At 40.7% G+C, this 23,061-nt stretch overlaps 1 protein-coding gene across 2 annotated transcripts in view; it reads right to left on the bottom strand.

Moving 5' to 3' along the window:
* slc8a2b (solute carrier family 8 member 2b) overlaps window positions 1-23,061 on the bottom strand; it is a 191,355-nt gene that overhangs the window by 103,929 nt on the left and 64,365 nt on the right. The gene's annotated exons all lie outside the window — the stretch shown is intronic.

Raw genomic sequence — 23,061 nt, 5'->3', positions numbered from 1 at the left:
ACAATTTGTTGTCATGATTAAGAGGCCGCAAAGACACCATCAAAGGCCCACGGAGACGTCACGCCACTGTAAAGCAAAACGATGCGGCGCTGTGCTGGAACCCAAAGCTCTGAAGTGAAGTACTACAGCCGGGCGCTCTGAGGTAGTTTCAGACACAGGAATGTGCATAACAGTCAAAATGAGTAAGAAGCACGTAGTTTTACGATTCACAAACTTCTCTTAAAGGCCGATATATCATGGACATCCAGATCCTCTACAGGTCACCTCCATGTAGCATCTTGTGTTGCATTCATTTTATAGATTGGCTTTCAAAGGCACCCGAAGATTATCAACGGCTACCATCACTGTAGTTTTTCTTTAGAGAGATTTGACTAACTTTGAGATAATGAGCAGAAGAGCAGTTTTGTTTTTGCACAATGCCTCGTGCACTATGTGTGAAGCTACAGTTAGAAAATCCAAACTCTTTGTGCAAATTTATTCAGTGCAGTAGGAAAAACAGGACATCTTTTAGAAACTGGATAAGTGAAGTTTTCCTTTCGCTCCACTGCAGCACTAACAGGCCGGTTGCCCCTCTCTGCAGAGCTCTGGATGGGAAGCCTAAAGAAAAACCAGCTGGATGTAATGAAACAAGGGAATTCAGAGGCATTCAATTAACTGATGCTTGTAACACAAGTTTTTAATGAAAGCAATGCAGTATGAATACAAGTAAATGGATAGGAGGGACAGGTTTAATTAAATATCAACATATTTGATGTCAGACTGGATGTCTTTTCAGGGGATAAAAGGGAGGATGCAGCTAGAGACACATAAAGGGAAATTGCTGAGGAGGAGGAAAGATCAGGATTGTTATGGAAGAGTGAAGAGGGACTGAAGTGGTTACATCAGCACTCTGTGGATGAGAAAACATCTACTCTGTGATCACACGAACAGACAAGATGGTGGAAAGTGAGAAGAAAACAACAGCGGAGCACTGAAGGCCGCCTGCTATTTATAAAATATGAAATATTTTATATTTATGTTAATTTGTAGCACAAAGGAGTAAGATGGAGCCAACAAAGGATTAGAACGAAATTCATTTCATTTTGTAATTTGAAAATGTTTCGTTAAAAACCTAAAGTGATCTTGAAGCTGCTTAAATAAAAAGAAGTGGATCAAATTATGACATTTAAGTCATTTTCTCCTCTTTTAAAGCGCTTTACAAACCAGACATGTTCTTCTTTGTCTTGTACAAGAGCCGGCGTCAGTGTTGTACTGTGAAAGATTTGGATGAGAGAAGAACGAAAAGGCTCCTTGAGTTCTGATGCCATAAAATAACGTCTGTTCCTTCGGCTTCAGAGGAATTAGTCAAATTACGCAGAGATAAACAAAGTGTCGTTGGGTGGTATTTAGGAAAGTGGAACCCGAGAGGCAGAGCAGATGGATGGTGTGTACACAGTTCTGTGTGGAAATGAAGCAGCTCCTGCTGACATCTGACAGGTGGCCACGATTATGATAAAATTACTCTGCTCCTCCTGCATCTACCGAAGGCAGCGGAAACACAATCTCCTCAACAGGAACATCAACAGCAGACGAAGCCAAGTTCAAAATATGACAGAATATAGACAGGATTCTTAATCATATAATTTACTGTCTACACCCAGGATAAAAAGTATTTATGTTAAATGTCACAAACAGTCTTCTCATGATGATTTAATCATCTATCATGAGACTGAAATTCCCTCCTGCGGTCAGTTTTGTGTCCAGCGGCACAAAAAACCACCAAAAGCCGGCATCAATGCATAAAATTTCAATGCCAGTTTGATATCTTGGTCCTCTGTGGACGGTGCAGCTCTGAAACCTTCCTTCATGCCCAGGTGCTACCTAAAAGTCCACATTTGCTCCAGATTTCTTGCTGAGATTAAAGCACCAGTTTTATCTTTTATTTTAATTTAAAAGTTAAGTTAAAAGCTCTCATCATAGCCTCATAAACACGAGCATTTCAGTGGAAAGAGAAGCATAAAACAATGACACTGAAATACTGACCAGAGAGCATGCTTTTTGATATATACGTCGGTCAATAATTGTATGAGAGATATGTATAAAAATCAAATACTTCGATTAATTCACCAACAGCAGATATTTCTACATTCTGTCACCTGCTAATTTAGACACTTTATCCCACTGCAATAATTAAACTGTAAATAGATTTAGTTAAATCATCCCCGAACATATCTTATCAATCAAAAGTTAAAGAGCAGAGTAATGTATATATATTGATGCCACATGAGGATCAACTCTAAATTACAAAGAACACTTTAGTGACTCTTTAATCAGAACTGGTGGCTTGGTAAATGAGAGTTTTCTGATCAATTACACTACACTTGTCATATATTCAATTCTAATTACTCCCTTTCTCAATTATTCAACATATCTAAAGGTGCATCTCAATGTCTGAATTATTTAATACAATCAGATCAGTCTGAATTCTCCTCATATTTAGTATTCCCAAACATCAAGCAGCTGTATTTACTGTAAATAGCTGCCTCTTCGTGTGACCCACCTCAGGAAAATAACACATATTTTATACATATTAATGCCTCGGAAGTCCTCAAAAATCACATATAAAGGCTCCTTCACAAGCAGTGGATGCCTTCATTGGATGGGTTGGTGCTGATTCTTACGTCCTGATGTCAAGCAGCAGAAGATATTGTGACAAATTTTTGTATAGACTAAACAAACCTAATTTTAGACTTTTATTCTTCCCTTTTATGTCTGCACTTAAACCTTCAACTGAGCACAAAAAACACCCAAATAAAGGACTGAGAAATTACCACAGCTTATGGAGTTAAACTGTGTCGTCATCGTTGATCTTATCTGCCTTTAGTTCATATCCTGAGCTGTTTCAATCGGATTTCCCATCATGTCATTGCAGTGGTGATAAGAAAGACTTTCACTTAAAACCTGTAAATCATCAGACTCCTCCACCTGAATTAACACTGTCGCTGACTGACTCCTAAATGTTCTCTGACGAACACACAGATGCTACACCGAGCTTCACCCTCTGCTCTGCAGCTCAGGTCAGCGGCATCAGTCATAATCTCACTGCTGCTGCAGGCCCGAAGGGACATCCATAATTTATATTTATAAGAATTATGACCTATCAAGATGTGGCACAATTTTAGGTGTTTTAGTGTTTGCAGTGTACTGCGCTGGGATTGGGAGACTTTGGGACTTTCATGCATATCTTGGAGAGCAGGTGGTTTTAAAAACATTGCAGCCTCATTTAGTTATGCCCACTTGCTTCGCAACGTCTCTTTAACACAAAGAGCTTACAGTTAATCATTGTGTTGACTATTTGAGAACTTTGTCAGATTTGCATGTGTTGATTGAACTTGGAGTTTGTAAGTCATCAGTTTGGGAAAAAAGCGGGAGGGACCCAGAAAAATTTATTTGCTGTGACTTTTTGGTTTAAATGTCTTTATTAAACCAAGGCAAGGTTAAAGCATGTTCATAATAATAATTCAAACACTGCAGATAGGTCACACATCGAATTCCATCCAAAATATACACATTTTGCAGTAAACGAGAAAGGACTACTTCCACCAGCGGAACAAGACTATTTCGCTGACGACGGCCTGTTAACGGAGGCGGAGCTTTACAACACTGGCTTTACTCTGCATGCATGCAAAGAGGAGCCCGCCGGTTAGGTGGACGGAGCAGTTTAAAAATCTCTTATAGTAAATTATTTTAACTCAAAACTGTGAGTTCCAATAGGCGCATTCGCACTGTAGGAACCTTTCGCACATACAGGAACTCGGGACCACGGCCCTCAGTTCCTGTAACCATTATAGCTCCTTCTCCTCAGCTGGGTCTGTTCTGGTTTCCATAGGAACACATCTGACGGAGGTGTTTGGTGGTCGGTAGCTCCGCCCCTTGTCATGTTGTCACACTGCATGAAAAGAGGGATTTGCGGATGTATGTGGCCCCTCACATGTCCGCATACGTTGAGCCCCTGCATTTGCGGTGGTAAAAGTGAAAACTTGGCCCAAATTGTCGCAAATTGACCTGGCAACTGCTCCCCCATGCCCCCCTCCCCTTCTCTACTTAGGAGAGCCTTTAATATGTAAATGCCAGTGATCAGGTCAGGAGCTGCCACAGTCATTTTCAAGTGGGGTGGGGTGAGGTGAGGTGGGGGGTGGGCAGGCCTGTTTCTACACGTTCACTATCACCTCCAACTCCAGCCAAGTTTGTTGCTGTGTTGTCTTGAAAAAGAAGAGGTGCACGCTGTCTGCTGGTGACAGGTGATGCATATCTGGTTTTTTTTCTCCCAAACACCTCTTTTGTAACCGCTTTTTGTGGGCAAAATTCAAGGATTCAAGGTTTCAAAGATTTATTGTCATGTGTGCAGTTAGAAACGTGTTTCCCTGAACAATGAAATTATTTTCTTTGTTGCCCGCACTGGATGTCCAAATGTATAATAATAAAGATAAGATAAAGATAAAATAAGCATGCAACAGCAATATTCTAAAAGGTTTCTTAAATAAAATAGAAATATAGAAATAAAAATATAGAAATCTGGCCTGTATACATAATGTGCAGTAGTGCGCTCAGTGTTTTATTGTGTATGGCTTAATTCTCAGTCACAATGGTCACAATATCGCCGAGGTCTTTTCTTTGTCCTTGCAGAGTCCATTTTTGTGTCAAAACAGTGCAAATTGCCAGCTGTGGTCAGACAACATTAAATAGCAAAAGGACGGGAGGTTGTCTCGCGAGTATTCCGTGTAATGACGTATACGCATATGATTGGTGGAGCTTAACGGCTCGCATAAGCTCTCGTTCAATCACGTATGAGAAACATTGTGTCGTGCAGTGTAAACAAAAAGTTTAAGGAGCAGATCTGGCGGCAGAAAGAGTCCCGTACTGTGAAAACTGCCCTGGTTTGTGGCTGGAAGACGACTAGCTTTCAACTCCCCAGCAACTCTCTGCGGGTCTACAGGTTTGTGTGTTTTTTTTCTACTTGCACATGACCATTTGATTGTTTAATTTTAGTCTTGTTGACACTGTACAGCACTTGGGACAGTTCTCGCTGATTTTAAATGTGCTGTATATTAAACTTACTTACTCACTTGCTTACAGGCAGATAAAATGAAAGTCCTGTTGAATGCTATGACCGGGATGTCTCGTATGGTGGCCAGCACTGTGGATACGGTCGTGGAGAGGGTGCTGGAGGGAATCGACCAGAGATTCGCTAGGTTGGAGGCAAGATGGCCGTCGAGAACGGACTGAAGTTACATTCCAGAGAAGTTGAAGAGCGCAAGAGAAGGCGGATACAGAATCCGAAAATCGCGGTAAGAGTAGGTTATTGACTGTGGCTTTAGGCTAAACTCAACTTAATTGTGTCCATCACGTGAAAACCAGTGTGAGTTGCTTTATTTAAAAAAATGTATTTCGTGTTTTCAATTTATAGGAAGCAGTTCGCCGCCTGCATAACTCACCGTGGCATTATAATCCAGGTCAAGGGTAAGAATAAGTGAATGTTCTCCCAATATCTAGTTGAGTTGGACCCGATGTTACGTTAATGCAGTTTTTTTTTTTTTTTATTAACCATAGGCCTATTGTTTTTACAGGCTACTGTCACCTCACAATATGGATGTAATGAGTCGCTTGAAGGAGGCGGTGGCAAACAGTCCGAACTTCAGAGAGGTAGACGGGGACACTATCGAGGGTGAGCGGCGCTGGCTTTTACCACGGCTGGCACTGACACTTTTAAGCACTGGTCATTTTATTCATTCCTCTTGTTGTTTTTTTTTAGCTGCGTGACGGACCTGTGTGCTGTGCTACAGGCGCGTCTTGAAGCCAACCCGAAATACTCACAGTCTCACCACAGAAGAGTGAAAGAGAGTAAGAACATATACGCTGTCAATATGACTTTTGTTACTTTATAGACAAGTTGTCAATATGCTGTGCATGGATTATTTATTGGTTATTCCAACAGCTCCCAGAAGCCAGCTTCTGATCCAGGATGAGGACGTCTGACAACTCCTGCAGACCCTGCAGGGACCGGAGTAATGCGAAGAATGCGGATTCCAAACGGCGGCGTTTAGACTTATTGTGTATATTGTAGGCTACAGCAGTGTGTGTGTGTATAGTTTTCAATTCTTTATTATCAATATGGTTCTTATTACAATGTAAGCTATGTACATTGTGTGGTGTGGCAATAAAAGCGCTTTAAAAAAAAAAAAAGTTTTCTTTTTCATTCTCAATAGATTCACGTCATTCATGCCTGCATTAGCCTAGTCATAGTGCAGCTTATAAGAATGGCGTGAATATATGAAGTACACAAACATCCCAGGAATATTAGTAATCATAATCACAATTATTAATCATAATTACTGAATGATATGCCCATAGAAAGTATGCATATATTAACCTTATTGGCCAATGGGCGGACAGCTTTGCAGGAGCTTTTTTTATGTAATCACGTGCCTTTTTTGTCCAATACCAGCGAGGCCAGTGAAAGATCCAGGCACTCTCACAGCGGGGTGCTAATCGCTGGGCCATTAGCACCCCGCTGTGAGAGCCCGCCGCGAGCCGGGTTCGTTTCCGACGATTTTCTCGCTCAACAAACTTAAAGTTTGTCTGCCTGCAAGCGCCCAGGTGCGTCCGAAAATTAGGCAAATTCGCGGAAGTTCACTGCCGTCCACAGTGACACAAATCCCTCTTTTCGTGCAGTGTCAGGCTGAAATGTTTCCTCATATGACACGGACTCAACCTGCGCGTGTTTAATAAGTTAAACCTCCACGTTGTCTCCTTTGTCTGCGGCGCTCTGCTCTCCTTCCTTCATGAAACGAAAAAGAATCACCTTTGCTCGATCCTTCGTCTCCTGACTCTCTCTGTGAGCTCTTCCAGCCTCCATGTTAGACGCCCGATGTGATCGTCTATGATTAGCAAGTGATAAAAAGTTAAATCAACTTTGACAATTTCAAAAACAAAGTTGAGTCAACTACAACTAGTTCAATCAACTTTTTAAACTTTAATTTCCAAGTTGAAACAAAGGTAAACCTCAAGTTGAGTTAAATTGCATTTTCATTTGCAAGTTTAACTGACCTGAAAGGTTTTGCAGTGTGTGTGCAGGCTAAAAGTCAGTATTTAGCCAGTTTCAACCAGACTGTTGGAGTCAACATTTCAAGTTAAGAGGAGATCAGAGCAGGACTCACCAGTACAAATACAAAGCTAGGTGAGCCTCATCTGTACAATTTTCTGTAATGCAAACATGTTTAATACATTCAACATCATCACAGAGCTGAGCATGCAGCCACAGGGCAGAGTCGACCCACTAAACAGAGAGAACGAGCCAGTAAACTTTACAAATCACCGCAAAAGATGGCTGGAAATTGTTTAAAATTCTAAGGGGGATCACAACCAGTTGGTAAAGACAGTCACTTACATCCTCAATAATGTGTATCAGGCTAAGCTATTATTCACTTAGAGCTCTAACAGCTCGCTCAGTCTGGGGCAGTGACTGGAACTGATTGCACTGTCAGCTTGGACCATTCCTTTTAAAAACATAAAACATTTTCAGCATCACGTTAGATGTGACAGACTGTTAAAACTCTGAAATATTAAATAGTGTTTTACAAATGACTTATTTAATCATTGAGTCATCAGTGGACTCGTGAGCATCCAGTAATGTTTGAATATAAGAAACCTCTCTATTGAGTGAACAGCCACAGGATGAGTCAGCAGGCGGTAATGCTCAGAATCCACCAGGGGTCTGTGCTTGGCTCCCCCAGTTTGTCATGTGAGTAATACAACATGCAGGAAGGAAGTTAGCAGCCAACAGAGATCCTCCAGGCTAAAAGGCCTTGATAAGAACAGATAATTGTTGTCCAACAGGTCAAAATCGGTGTTTATTCAGAAATAATGGTTCCGGTATCGGCATCATATAAAAGACATGATCGATCGCTGCTTTGATTCCTTCCATTTTTTAATATCCTGTTCACTAAAGAGAAAATGAATAGAGAAACGGAGAAATAAAGAGACCAGTAATATGTAGCTGGCCCCTGCACCGGTGTGTTATAGTGAATCTTTGTGCTCAACTCCATCTTATGAGTTCATGAAAAACATACCATAATGGACCATTAAGCTGATTCTCTAAAGCTCACTTTGTCATTATGTTCCATCATCTCTATGAAAAACCTGGATTACGAGGACATGACTGGGTTGAACTTACTGAACGCTCAGCTATAATCTGTCTAACTTTGATGTAAAATTGGAGGCTGACTGGAAACAGTGGGAGGAACTTGTTGCCAGATTCATGATAAGCTGAAACATTTCATATAAGCACAATGCGATAAATGAGATGAGAGCAGCACAGACCGCCGTTGTAATAACCGGCTGTTCGGCTCGGTCCCTCGACTGCTGAGTCGTGTAAAGCTTGGCAGCAGAGGATTTGATCTCAGATCTTTATTAATATTTCTGCAAACACGATTTCCTGCGTTATAAAATGTGAACGCAAGGCTGGATTTTTCATCTAAAAGCAGCAGGGCCAAGGCCTTCTGGGAAGTCATTGATCAGGGTATAAACCTGATCACTTAGAAAACCAAACAGGGAAATGGAATGGGAATGTGTATGTGCAGGTTTTAAGGGACTTTATACTTTTACTGACATGTCAGTGCTTAACAAACATATTAGGGAATGCAGTCAGAGGTGGTTTGTTGATACTGAGATTCAGCCCCTTTATAAACAGGCCCATTTTCCAGTGTTTGGACACAATAATATTAAAACTGTCCCCGTCATGCTCCAGTTGGGCAGCTTAAACAGATGCGTCGCTTTCACTGTTACTAATTTCCCCAAAGATTTGACTTGAACGCGGTTCGGCATGATGAGCCGTTACGGTGTTCGGTCGTCAGTGTTTGTCTGCAAGCTGCACAACAGGACAAAATCAGGGGCCTTTTAGTTGTTGAAGCCAACCTTGTTCATAACGCCCTGGAGGCACAAACAACACTCTGTCTCACAGGAATCAACCAAACAATGAGATATGTGAGGGCTGTCAGAAAAATACGATTTCCAGAGCGTCCAAGGAACTAACTTAATCTACAATATTTTTTTGCTTCTGGCATCTAATGTGGTTTAAGAGCATAAATAAAACAAAGCTTATATCTTTTTAATAATCTAAGGCTGAACCTTTTTTCCTTGGCTGAAGAACTGTGTCTGCCTCATTGCCTCAGGATGTTCCTCCTGATATTTTTGCCACTCTTCCTCTTCTCCTTTCCCCCCATCTTCCTTCCTTCCATCTGCTTCTGTTCTTACTTTGCTTCTAAATCCATCCAGCAACTGCATTTAAAATATTTCCTGCTGTCAGATGTTTTCTCACTGCTGACAAACGAGATTCATCATTTCCACACCAAGCACCCGGCGGCCCGCCGACTGTAAACCAACATTAGATGGAATCTAAAGATTCTGACCAACCATATATTTTAATCCCAGTAGGAGCCAGATGCTATTACTGTTGACGTGTCCCTTCTTGTTTCTCCCATCACTGATCATAACTGTGTCGAAAACTAATAACATTACAGCTCTTCTGAGCAGCATTTGGATATAAAAATAAAAATCTTTGCTCTTCTCTCCCTCGGGTGGACTAATCAGATCACATCAAGCATAAACTCACATGATAAACTGTTGAAGCAAAATGTTTTGGACTACAAAGCCAATAACTATACAGATTATAATAAACAGTGTGCATTAGCTGGTAGGTTAGATGCATCCTTTTAAAATATCCTCTTTGGGTAGAAACACATTTCCCCGATTGTACCACTGACAGCTGGACTGATGGGCTAAAAACAGACTGAAAACAGCTTCATTTATTCACAGTAAAGTTCTTTTTAGACACTAAAAATATGGATGGTGACAAGATAATGACATCAAAATGGTAAGGGACCATCATTATGGAAACGCTGCAGAAGTGACAAACACAGTATAACTTATTTTCATTCACAAAGATTATTCACCACTTAAAAATCTATTAAACAGAAAGCAGTGACAGCAGAAAGTATCTCAGGTGCTTTTTAATGCTGAGGTTCTGCCATCTTGGAAGTGTCCTCAACTGGTGCTTTGGGGTAATCAACTACCCTGTTCACTGTTTGCAACTGTTGCACAGTTTTGTTTTCTTGTGTTTTAGTCTCTTCATCTTTTTAGTGAAGCTCTGAGGTATAAGAAGCATGATGTTCTGTATTTTCTGATCACCAATATGGAAATATCAGAACATTTGTTAAGTAAACACAAAATTGGGTATTTTCTCTACAAAATCCTGTCCACACAGCACCATTTCGACCCCCAAAAAATCCACAACATATTCATGAAAATGCACACACAACTAAACTGAAGTAGCACAGCATGCATCCAACTTTATTCTGACAAGTGATCTCCTCACAGATTCCTCTCCTTAAATGTGTGGGCGAGGCAGCTCTGTCAAATGCAATAGCAATACCCCGTATATATGAAAATTCTCTTGCTATTATTCAGCCAAAACCACCTCTTTCTCAAAATCATCACAAGGTCTGCCTGTGTTTGCTCCAAAATCAGCAACATTGACATCCTGTTCTGTGCTGGTTTATATAGCAGTGTACTCCTGTTCTGATGCCTCAGTTCCTCAGTACAGTCAGAGAGTAGCTGTGCGTTTATGTGTAAACATGTAAAAAAAAGTCCTCTTAGTAAGGTTAGTGTAAGTCTGCCCCTGCCATGTAAACACTTTATTTATTTTATTTATTATTATTTATTTATTATCATCCCAGTAGACGCATGTGTAGAAAGCCCCCAATAACAACAACACGGCAGCTCTGAGCCAACAGTGCAATAGTACGCGTTCATTCATCTTAAAGTATTGGTGAAATAAAGACAGATAATGCCTTATTTAGAGGCTGTATTGTCTCTGCCCTGTTCTCTCCCGTTATATGGATATACATATATGGATCCAAATCTAAGTGATCTAAATAGCGTCCGAAGGACGCCGACTTTCACCAAACTGTTATCGGTGAGTAGATTTTACGTTTTTTTTACATATTTTATGCCAGAAATATGGTCCAGGTTTAAAAAAAAAAGAACTTCCCCTTTAAGGACATCGATGACAAGAATAGAATAACTGAAAGTAAGTAGAGGCTAAACGGAACACAGCTCGAATACCAACAGAATCAAACACTCAGAATTGATAACTTAAACAGGAAGTGAACCAAAACACAACAGCACATGGATCATGACACAATAGGCACAAACGCAGCACCGCAACACAGAACAAAGGAGTTTGGCTGACAGCCCACGCAGAGGGAGAATGACTGTCATGTCTGTAAAGATCATCATTACGATGCTGCATCCTGGTGTGCTAAATTACTGTCTGCTGCTCTATTATAATTCTATATATAACTTTAAATAGCATCACATTGTAGGAATTGTGACGGTATAAAATAAAAGACAGAAGCTGCCTTCTCTCCCTTTTAACAAATACCCCCAATATTTTATGTAATCACTGCTTTCAATGGAAAGATTATATATAGATTTGCCAGTACTGCCTGTTTTAGGAATAAGCTGCTCTATGTTTTATTCATTTTGAGATTAGAGAATGACTGGGTGTCTTAAGAATCCAACATCCCATAATACATCTTTGCATCGTGTTCTGTATGCAACATATCTGTGAATTTAGTGAATGCATCTGTACAGCATTGTGATGGATGCTTTTATTCACGCTATAGCCTTTCAGTCAACTCATTTATCATGTGTAACTTCTGTGTGAGTTTGTGTGAATGTGTGTGTGTCCAACCTCATTAAGGCTGCTGAGGTGCATCCATTTTCAAGGACGTGAGTATCAGACATGATTTTCTGCTGTGTTTACTGGTTAATGGATAACAAATGAGAACAGTGCTCCTCAGCTCTTCACAGAGCTTTAAAAAATGTGCTCTAAGCTGTCACAAAAGGTCTGACCCACTGCATAAAGGGAATAGAGAATAAGAAGCCATTTAGATGCTAGGCTTTGGGTATCCAGTGACCAAAAACTATGTTGAATAAAATGGATAAAAGGGAATAAAAACTGCTGCAACATGGCCCCATGCTTTTATTGAGCATTCACATGTGTTTATATTTGTTTTAAACTATGTGAAAAACAAAAATAGATGGTGTTTTTTGTGGCAGCTAAACACAAACATCGTCAAAATAATCCCGTTTGCAAACTCCTGAATGTACAATATATCCCACATCACTACATCATTGTGACTTCTGCAGAACTGATGAGAGGATTTAACCCTGGATAACGTTGTTCTTTTGTTTTTTCGTGCATCCTAGCATTACTTTTAAAGTAATTTATTTCAATAGGAAGAGTGGTTCATGTGTCCAACACGATTTCACCAAGCCAAGCCAGGCACTTCCTGTTTTTTTTAGATTTCACATTAGCCTCCATATTCACGTATGTTACAAAAGCAATGGCTGCGCTTTCTGGTGTCCTGTTGATCTCAGACTTTGTAAGACAGACACAAATGTAATCTCACAGTCCTATTAACACTCATCGTGACAGCTTAACTTCAAAGTGACCTCAAATTCCAAATTAAGTGATGATTAATTTGAATTTTCTTTTAAATGATTTAACTCCCAGCTGCAGAGCAGCTACTGCCACACACGACGCAGTATTTACAGTCAAATGGAAATGAGCTGCATGACCGCAGTTTGCCTCATCAGATACATAAAATGTGCACTTCTGTCTCTGTAGTACGACATAAAACACAAGCACGAGACACACAATGAGAAATAGGGGGAAGCCTCCACAGACACGCTTTGTTTACTGAGCATCTCTCTTTCATCCGTCTCTCTTCATTCTTCCACTTCGGCCTGCCAGTGTTTGAATGAGAGTAATCCATCTCCTACCCCCAGCAGCCCTCTATAATTACAAAGGCCCTGCCTTCCCTCTGTATCAGCTAATACCGTCCTCATTACGGTGTGTGTGCCCATGAAATACCCCAACACCACCACCTCCACGCCCTGGTAATTGTGCTCTACATCAGCCGTCACCCTTTCTGAGACGTTTAATCTGCAAGGGCACCTCATGCAATGGTGTGTGTGTGTGTGTGATTAAGTGTTTATCAGAGATTTGATGATCAACACGATAATCTGATACGTGAGATAAGAGCGAACACCCTGCTGAGAGGGTCCAAACTCAGCTGTAGACTAATGACTCCGCCTCTGGGGTCGATGAGCAATATTTCTGGGCTTTCAGTGGAGGCAGGTATCCAGATAACGGAGTCCCGAGGCAAGACTTCCTGCTCCATGTGCAAAGCAATGGTTTGAAAGCAGGTACATTTATAAAACCTACGTTGTTCAAAGAATAACTGATGTTATTAATATTCTGTTTCAGCTGAGGACTCATTTCAGACATGCTCTCCTTTTTGGTAATCGGATGGCAAGTGAACAAGTCACTATCCCTTAATCATAATAAGTCTGACCTTGTAAAATTTAAACTTTACTTTCAATATATCTGATCTTTGCACATTCACATTAATGCATATACATGCAGATTAAAAGCTAATCTTTTTTTCGCGTATATTTTCAGGTTTCTCTGCAGAGCCAAAGTTTTATTTTAGTTTTTTTTTTTTTTGCATCAGTTGAGTCAGAAAAAAAAAAGGGGGAAAAACTTGCTTATGTCGTGCTGCAGCTTTCCTCTCATTAACACCCAGACGATGTTAAAGCCCCAGTTGTAGGAAGAAATAAAAACATTTTTGACCTGGTAACAATGCACAGACTGCTCATATCCCTTTTAACAAGGCTCAGGTGTTAATTGCAGGAGTCACATTAATGGCCAGACATACGCAGTAGCAGTGGGTTGTTTAATGGACGATCAGCTGTTCAGAGGAATCTGTAATTACCATCATAAATTCTCTGAGTTGCCCTGGGAGAAGCCTTTGAGAAGCTAGTTCATTAACATCCTCAGAATAACTGACCCTATTCTTAAGGGCCTCCGTTCGCTGATATTGGACCTCACCTCAGTACTACTCTTGGGAATTAATGTTGTCCAAATGGCCTTCGGTGTGCATGATGGCATTGAACAGGTTCGCCAGTTTCACTTCCGATGAGGTCCCAAGAGAAGGATTTATTCTTCCCGATTCCATCAGGTGTGGGTGCACACTAGTGATGGGATACTCGATTCCTTTTACTGACTCGAGTTTCTATGAGTCACTCACTAAAGTGAATCGGGTTTTCGAGTCACTTGAATCAATCACCCAGAGTGTGCGCCACGGACTGTGCAAACAAGTTCCAAACCACGTCCCAAATCATTGTGAAAAAGGCTAAAAATCAAGAAGTCTCCAAGGCCAAACATTTTTTTTTCTTTCTTTCTCTCTAAATAAAATAAACCAAATAGCCAATAAATTAACATTAAGTGCGAAACAGTGCAAAATTATAATAAAATGTATGAAATTGTGCACAAATAGAACATTTAAATAACCTAAACAATAGTGCAAAAATAATAATATTCTAACATTCAACAGTGCACCATTACAATAAAATAATTATGTACAGAATGAATGAACTCCCGCTTCCTTCAAAATAAAGCCGGGAGGGAGAGGGAGCGAGTTAGCTGTGAGCTGCTGTGAACTGTGAGTCAGGTACGAATCATGAGTCCTGAATCGTGCGGAGCAGCGAGTTTCTACGAGCTGGGACAGAGAGCGAGTGAGCTGTGAATAGCGAGTCCTGAATCATGAGTCCTGAACCGTGCGGAGCAGAGAGCTGGCGAGTTTCTTGGGTATGGGAGGGGCTCTGCGAGCTAGGAGGGAGCGCGAGCTGTGAGCTGTGTTAGCTCCGCTTCAGCCACGGAGCTAATGCAGCAATTAGCTTTATACATTTACGAAATTGCAGTTAGAATAACGGTTGTGTGGCATATCTCCTCTTTACAGTTAGCTGCAGTGGCAGCGGTGAGTCAGTGAACGAGTTAATGGAGACAATGACTCATAACTCCCGAGTCAGTAAAAAGAATCTCGAGTTTTGAACGATTGACTCACGAATCGCACATCACTAGTGCACACTCCCCGTTCATGCCGTTGACCAACTCGTCCACTTCAGAAAGGGCTGTAGGGTGACACAGGAAGTGGTTATCCACTGGTAGGAGGTCTGCACTGACCCAACAACCGAAAATCGTCCCAGTTCTCCTACCTTCTTGGTATTGATGTGAGATACAGATTGTACTTTTATATCAAGCACACGTTTGGCAGCCGCTGCCCTGCTTTTCACCTACTTACTCTGTAAGTAAGTAAGTGTTTGTACTCGAGCCTCTTGCTCCTGGTCAGGAATGCTTTAGGGCAAAAACTGCAGCTGGCACTTAGGGAACCATCTGAGCTTCCCTGATAGGGGCCACATTTAGCCACCTATGTGAAATAGAGGCTCAGAGTGCCACATGTACCGGTACATTTGGTATATATCATATGGATCTTCCCAGGTCAAAGCGCCCTTTTAATTAATCCAGTGCCAGTGGAGCTATAGAAAGCTTGTGCAGAGATGTTGCATGGCACCTGGAGGCCCATAGTTACAAATCCAAGGAGTCAACCTAAAGAGGACTATTCCTCACTCTCCTTATCAAAAACCCAAGTCATGGCCTATTATGGGTTGATGATGGTCACCCTTGAGTTTCATTTGTCGTTTTTCGGCCAGCAGTCTATCGCTGGGACCTGCACCGTTTGGAACCACCACTTAACAATGCGTTGTCGTGGGGTGAGAGACACTCTTGTTTCCTAATCTTTTCGAAGGCCTTTCGATACTGACTGCAAAGCCAAGCCGGACAAATGAGCAGGAATTACCAGGACTTGGAAATCCAGTCATCGATAGGTAAAGGTAAAATCTCCCACCTTAAACTATGCAACTGCTGACCTAGAACCAACAGCAGAGCCAATCTGTTCAATTGAATAGGAACAAAAACAGGACTTGTTTATCCATTCATAGATTGGATAGTGTGTCTTGCAACTATCTGAAGGCCTTTTGATAGCGACTTTAAAGCCAAACTGCCAGAAGGGGCAATTTGTTTTAAAAAAAATCCAGCTGTAAATTATTTTTATGGCAAATTGACATGTTGTTACAAAAAAACTGTAACTTTGCAGGCTGCAGGTTAAGACGCCCCATGTACAGAGGCTGTAGTTCCCTGACACACTGACTGTTTACTAAACTTAAACATGTAGAAAATAGATATTTCCAGCAGCTTCTATACACTGCCGAAATATTTCACACAACTACTGCAAACCAACTGTTACCGTGACATGACGTCGGAGAAAATTCTGACTCAGAGACGTGTTTAGGAATATATCTCACTTCTATTTATGCCAAGTCTTGAGGGAACAACAAATGGATGAATAACAGCGTGAGGAACATTAACATCAAAATGACCAATGACTGAAAGAATGACTAGACCGATGAAGTCATTGATGTTACGTATTATGTCTGAAAGGGGTTTTGGAGAATATGTTGCCTGGTGAGGCTGAAAGGCTAAGTGGTGATAAAAACAAACATATCCTTCCATCTGTGCGCTTTCCTGACCCTATTAGGATGTGCTAACTGAGGGGTAACAGCACACATTATTTCAGCAGCAGAGAGTAGGGTATGCATGTGAATGTGTTTCTCTGTGTGGGCGAGAAAAGGGATGAGGAGGCGGCACATGTCTTAAGGAAAATGTGTCCTCTTAAACAAACATATCCAGATGGAGACACTTCTAGACCTCTTAAGTCATCACCAATGATTCCCTTGTTATGGATTATCGTGTCTCCTCAAACACAAGTACCCAGAGATCCTCAGCTCCCCTTTGGTTCCACTCTTGGAAAGCCAATTACGACTCACAGACCCCAATGCCCCAATCCAGCCGTCCACTCACAACTGTATCCAGGCAGAAACCATCAGAGACAACACACACGGTATAACCTTTTATGAACACAAGACTGTTGATGTCACACATGCTGATGTTGGCTGTCCGACTGTTTTACCCGAAGAAACAGTGAAGCATTAAAAACTAATTATACACACAACTGATTCACACAATTAAAGTGTCAGCTTTGACTGTTCCCCTCAAACTTTGAGATTTTAAGAAGTTAAATCCATGCTGGTGTTTAAAATGATTGTTTCTCACGGTCTAAGATGTTTAACAGCTTCTCTGGGACTGCAACAGATGCATTTTAATGAATCATAAAGTATTTAAAGAAAATCAGTTCAACTTATTTTTCATTGTGGGTCAGTTAAGGATCTTTATGAATGCAGTTCATTCTCATCTCTCTCCTCATTTCCAACCACTTGACAGTTATCAAAATCCTGTCAAAGAGACTGATTTCTGATTTTTCGAATGGATTTTTTATGATTAACCAGGCTTAGAAATGCTTAAAAATCTAAAACCAAGAGCTGTATCTAACACGTCAGGAATCCACGCCAGTTGAATTGATTTTGTGCCTTTTTCTCACATACGAGGGATGTCATCACCATCTAATGAAAAAATATTGATTTTGTTTCAATCTTTTTTAGTACAGTGAGCCAAAGCCACTGGTGTGCATCTGTCTGTTGTTCAGTGAAAGTAATGGATTGGATTGTGGGGTGACGCCATTAATAATGAGAAGCAGGAGAAAAAGTGATATTATGTCTCTGGAGGCAACAAGGTTACAGGTTCACACCTCCTGCAGCTTCACCTGTTTGTATTCTACATACATGAAGGGCACAAGATGCAAAGGGAAAAATGAAAGTCTTTCCTAAACAACGTCTGGAAGATTAAAGAAGATCTGTTGAAGTCTTGATGGAAATGTTGTTCTATCAATAAAAAACACTCTGCTGTTACAACCAGTTCACCTCTGATTTCATTACTTTTTCCTTTAAGGCTGCCAGACTTTCTCATTAATAGTTCTTCAGGCTTCCTGAACGTTTTTCAGTTTTTCTTTGGACTTTTTCTGCTTTTTCACTCATTTTCAGTCCAATCAGTCCTGACTATTTCCAAGGGAATGTGTGTTTTTCTCTTTTTGTGTGTTTGTTTGTTTATTAAGCAACTTAAGACTAACCTATGAGTCATTCAAGCTTAAAGAAAGGCTCCTAACTCAAGGTATAAACCAATTTTAGCTTTGTAACTTTGTTACCAGCAGGCTGTCACAAAGACTGGCAAAGTTTTTGCCAGGAAAAAAATTTAATTCTCTCATACATTTAGAAATGCACAGGATATGACTCCACCTCATCTGTTTTTTGTCTTTTTATGCCTTTAATGGACAGGATAGTTGAAGAGAGACAGGAAGCAGGGGCAGAGAGAGGGGGAATGACATGCAGCAAAGGGCCGTCCGATGCGGTACTCGAACCTGGGCCATTTCACATGGGGCGTCTGCTTAACCCACTACGCCACCGACCACCCCACCTCATCTGTTTTTACCACATAAAGTAACCTACATTTCTTCAGGGTTACAAGAAAAAAAATCTACGGTTTGAAATATTACAGCAATCACATAACACGAATGAGTCACTACTTTCCCAAGGTACTATGGGTAAAAATCAGTTGCTTGTGGTTTGACAAACAAATAAAAATATTGTGTTTGTCCCATGTTGAATAACCTATAACACCGGACACTAAAACAAGATGACAGACTCGTCTTTAATTTCATGGGACGTTACATCTACTCTCCATTTAAAAGTCTGATGAAACAGCAATCAGAGGAACTTAATTTACCATGCCATCTCCTACAGGACATGAATACAGAAACATGCACACACAGTGCAGGTATATCCACAAACTGAGGAGCATCAGATGAAATGCTGCTCTGAGGTAATTACTTGTGATAAAACGTGGTACAATCAGGGTAATAAACTGTTAATGAAGAGGCGGGGGTTGTTTCAGTCAGGCATCAAAATGATGACTTTGTGCAATGCTGGAATGAGATGCCCTGGCTATTTACAGTCTAACCTTTTTGGGCCACAGCCCACATCATTACAGGTTAGTTTAGTTTCACTTAGAAATGAGTCATTTACTATTTGAACTGTGCTGAACTGTCCACAATAACAGCACCATTTAGTTAAGGAGACATAAAATGAAGAGATTAACTGCCTTCACAATTTAAGGACGAGAGCTGGAATCAGGAAGAGAAATAAAAACAGATTTAGAGGGAGAGCTCATGATGTCATCGGACATGTGACTGTACTTGGGTTACACCCACTGAGTGGCAAAAAGACAGCTGAATTAATGACGGCGGACTTCAGTTTACATAGATCAGTTTACATAGATATTTATTTCTAAGACTACAGCCAAGCCACTGGTTTTGTTGGCAATGAGTTATATATTTAATTATTATTTTACAAGCACACAACTTTAATCCAAAGACACTGAGAAGACGGTGCTACCGGAAAACTCTGATCAGTCATTGCAGTTAATCCTCTGATCGCACTTTATCTCTTATAGAGAAATCTATCGTGCAAACAGTCAACAAAGGTATAGTATGATGGTTTAAACTGTGTTAGCTACGGACTAGAATCTGATGCAGATGCAAAACAACACAGGCAGAATGTAATAAAATAAACATCCAAACCTGCATTCGAAGCAACAAAAGAAGGCAGCAGGTGGCGGAAAGATAAGCTAAATCAGTCCAAATGTTACAGAGCAAAAAAATTAAGGCGCATCAGGTCTCCGTCAGGTTAGGAGGAACAGATGAGGATCAGAAAATAAATATGGAAGCAAGGAATGATCAGCTGGAAAACCAGACTCCAGAGAGTCAGCAGCCTGGCAGCTGGAAGTGGAACAACAAGGAGTGTGTATACTAAAGGCTGATTCTTACTCGGTGCAACCTCGCTCTTACTAGCTGGTCGCAAATGGCGCAAACGGTCACGTGACCCAAAATTCCGCCACGCCCCCCGTCGCAAGCTAGAAAATCCTCGCGCGTCGCAAGGGCGCGCACACAACTTTTTTTCTGACTTCGCGCGCGCTCAACCGGAAACAGCTGACCAAGAAAAAGAAAAAATGAACACTGCAGAGACTGTGGTGACCGAGAGGGTGCGCCTCTACAAACATCTGTACGACACGTCTATGAAGTTACACTGGGACAACGTTTGACAAAGTTCGTCTTGTCGCAAAGGACGAACATTCCACCTACTCTTCTGTTTTTGCCGCAGCCGCTTAGCTCTGAGATACATATACAGTTCTACACCCAGAGTAAATTCATTCCACATCAGATTTGCCAGCCTCTGCTGACGTGACACCACAGGTGGCATTGTGTATGCTTTCTTCGTATGCTTTTCAGCTTGTTTCCTCAACAGTGACGCCCGCTGGTCTGGAGAGAACTGCAAATGTGACGCATACTCGGCGCAAACTGCGCTTATGAGCTGAAGGAACTGTGAAGGGGCTGGCGCTTTCAATGACGTCATTAATGGTTCTCGAGCCAGAACAGTTGCGCGGTTGCGCCGAGTAAGAATCAGGCTTAAGGTGAGTAATGTATCATTAAAAACAGGTGTGTGTAGAAAGTGCAGGGCAACAGAACAAAGGGAGGATGTGAATATAATGGCACGAATATGAGAAGCCAACTGAGGTAAGTTAATATAAAAGGAAATGATCAACTCAGTCCAAACACAACTGAACTACTGGAGTTATGTACTAATTTTGTACCACTAACATTGTACCACTGATGGAGGGTGGAAGGAGCAGATATGGCAGGGTGTTATTTGTACTTTCTTTACTGAAAGGTTTATCCCATCGTTATGATATGAGGTTGTCAACTTCCAACAGCTGGAGGAGGATGATATCAAAGGTATCTAATGCAGACAAGACAATATAATCCTGAATCAGAAGGGACTGATTAAGAAGACACATCCCATTTCCAGGTTTTCCACGTTGTATTTATATGTCCAACCAACGTACAGTGGCTTTGACTCGTGTTTTTGTATTTTACTTATCTTTAAGTATCTTACTTTCTAGCTTCAGATGTTTCTAGCTTTATCTTTTCCTTGTATTTTAAATTGTTTGTACATTTTGAATTGCTTTGTTGCTATGTTATCTGTATTTTTGCCTGTTTAATCTTTCATTATGTATTTGTTTTAATGTAAAGCACTCTATAAGTCAGGTTTTAAAGGCGCTGTATAAATAAACATCCAGTCACTCCCTTACTTGTGTTGTATGGTTCTATTAACTATGACCGCGCACACTTCCATCAGTTTTAGACTCAGAAAAAGACAGGTGTTCCTCGAAAATCTGTTCTCTGTTAAAATGATATTAAGTATGTTAAGTGTCAAAGGTGCAACTTATCATTCAGAATGATTGAACCAGAGTCAGTCAGATTCAGCTTGGAGCTTCTTCTCATGAAATCTAGACCACAGTTGACTCTGGTCTCATCACCTCTTTTTGCTGGAGGCCGTATTGCTAAGGGAAGTCCCCTCCAGCTGAATGCTCTGGACTACTCTGTCGTCTCACTGTTACCTTTATTCTGCGGTGGGAGGTTCTTTTCTCATTGCTTTTAAACAGCAGGAGGGTCTACAGTAGGGTTGCCACCTGTCCAGGATTTTCATGGTCCTTCCAGGAAAATAAAAATAAAAATCCTGGACACTGAATGTCCCGGATTTTTGTACATGATGCGCAAAATGTGTATTTCAGTTTAATTGAAGCGTGCCTACATCCATAATACACAGCCTTATTGGCTCTACAGAAATGACGTAGCATAACATGGGTGGTGGTGGTGGTGGGGGCACGCACCGTGGAGGTTCATTAGAAATTGTAAGGTGGAGACGGAGAGTGTGTGTGCACCCAGGTGTCCACAACTAAAAACTGTTGAAAATATAACAAAATAATAAAGGTCTGCTATTAAATAAAGCAATTAACTAAACAAATAACTAGAAATTATCATTCTTACTAATTTTAGCTATACAATTGTCGCTTAGAATGACGTTTTTTATCTTGGGTTAGATGTGCGAAAGGCGCCGTTGCTTACAAACATAAAGGTCGATTCGATGGTCAAAATGTCCAGGATTTTTGTCAGACACAGGTGGCAACCCTAGTCTACAGTATCAGGGGGAGGGATGCTGCTGGACTAACAACAGAGTGGACAGCCTGCATGACTTCAAACAAGTCCCTGTTTGCTCATTACATGTCGGTACATTGTATGATCCCTAAGGAATAACACAGACTCACGTCTTCTCGCTCTGATGATGTGACCATCACAAACACACCTCCATGTATTCACAAACACCTTATATGCTACACTTCTATTTCCTTTATCCGTGGCTTTTAAAGCTGAGCTGACTTGTTTCTTTACGTTCTTGTCCAACACATTGCATCGTATGGTGGACCTTGTGATAAGCAGAGGTGGGGTAGTAACGAGTTACATTTACTCCATTTACATTTACTTGACTTTTGAAAAAATTATACTTCTAGGAGTAGCTTTAAATTTCTATACTTTTTACTTTTACTTGAGTAGATTTGTTAAGAAGAAACTGTACTCTTACTCCGCTACATTAGGCTACAATGAGTTTGTTACTTCTCTGCTTACCTCTTTGGTATTCTATGCGTCATTATTTTTATCCCCCCGCGTACGCCTTTATTTTAATGTTTTAAAATGCTTTACAATTTACATTCGTAGCAAACAAAAAAAGAAATAGATGAAAAATGTCAGAATCAACGGTGGGAAATGAAGACGCAGACGAGGCCTCATACTGAAAGCATGTTTACTTTACAAAGAGTGAGAAACAGCAGCTACATTATGTGTCTTCTGTGTCAACCAAAACAAACGCACATTTCAGGATTCAAAAACTCAACATCTAACCTGAGGAAACATGTAGCGGTAAGTTTCCTAAATTAGTTTTTTTTTCCTCCTGTGGATAGGCGAATGTTTGTTTTTTAGGTTACATATGGTTTACATATGTTTTAAACATTTCCTAAGTCTCTTTTATTTCTTATAGAAGTACTGGAATTTACCTGGATTATTTTAATTTAAGCTATTTTGTAATTAATTAATTCATTTTAATTTATTTTATCAATTGGATGAACTCTAATTGGCCTAAAGACGATTATTTAGTATTTTTGTCTGTCTGATTGAATGCTTGTGTTAACAAATAAATCAGACGTTACTCAACAGT

The sequence above is a fragment of the Odontesthes bonariensis genome, chromosome 9 (assembly GCF_027942865.1).
Source record: "Odontesthes bonariensis isolate fOdoBon6 chromosome 9, fOdoBon6.hap1, whole genome shotgun sequence".
In the NCBI taxonomy this organism is placed as follows: domain Eukaryota; kingdom Metazoa; phylum Chordata; class Actinopteri; order Atheriniformes; family Atherinopsidae; genus Odontesthes; species Odontesthes bonariensis.
This window is presented reverse-complemented; position numbering and strand designations above follow the sequence as displayed.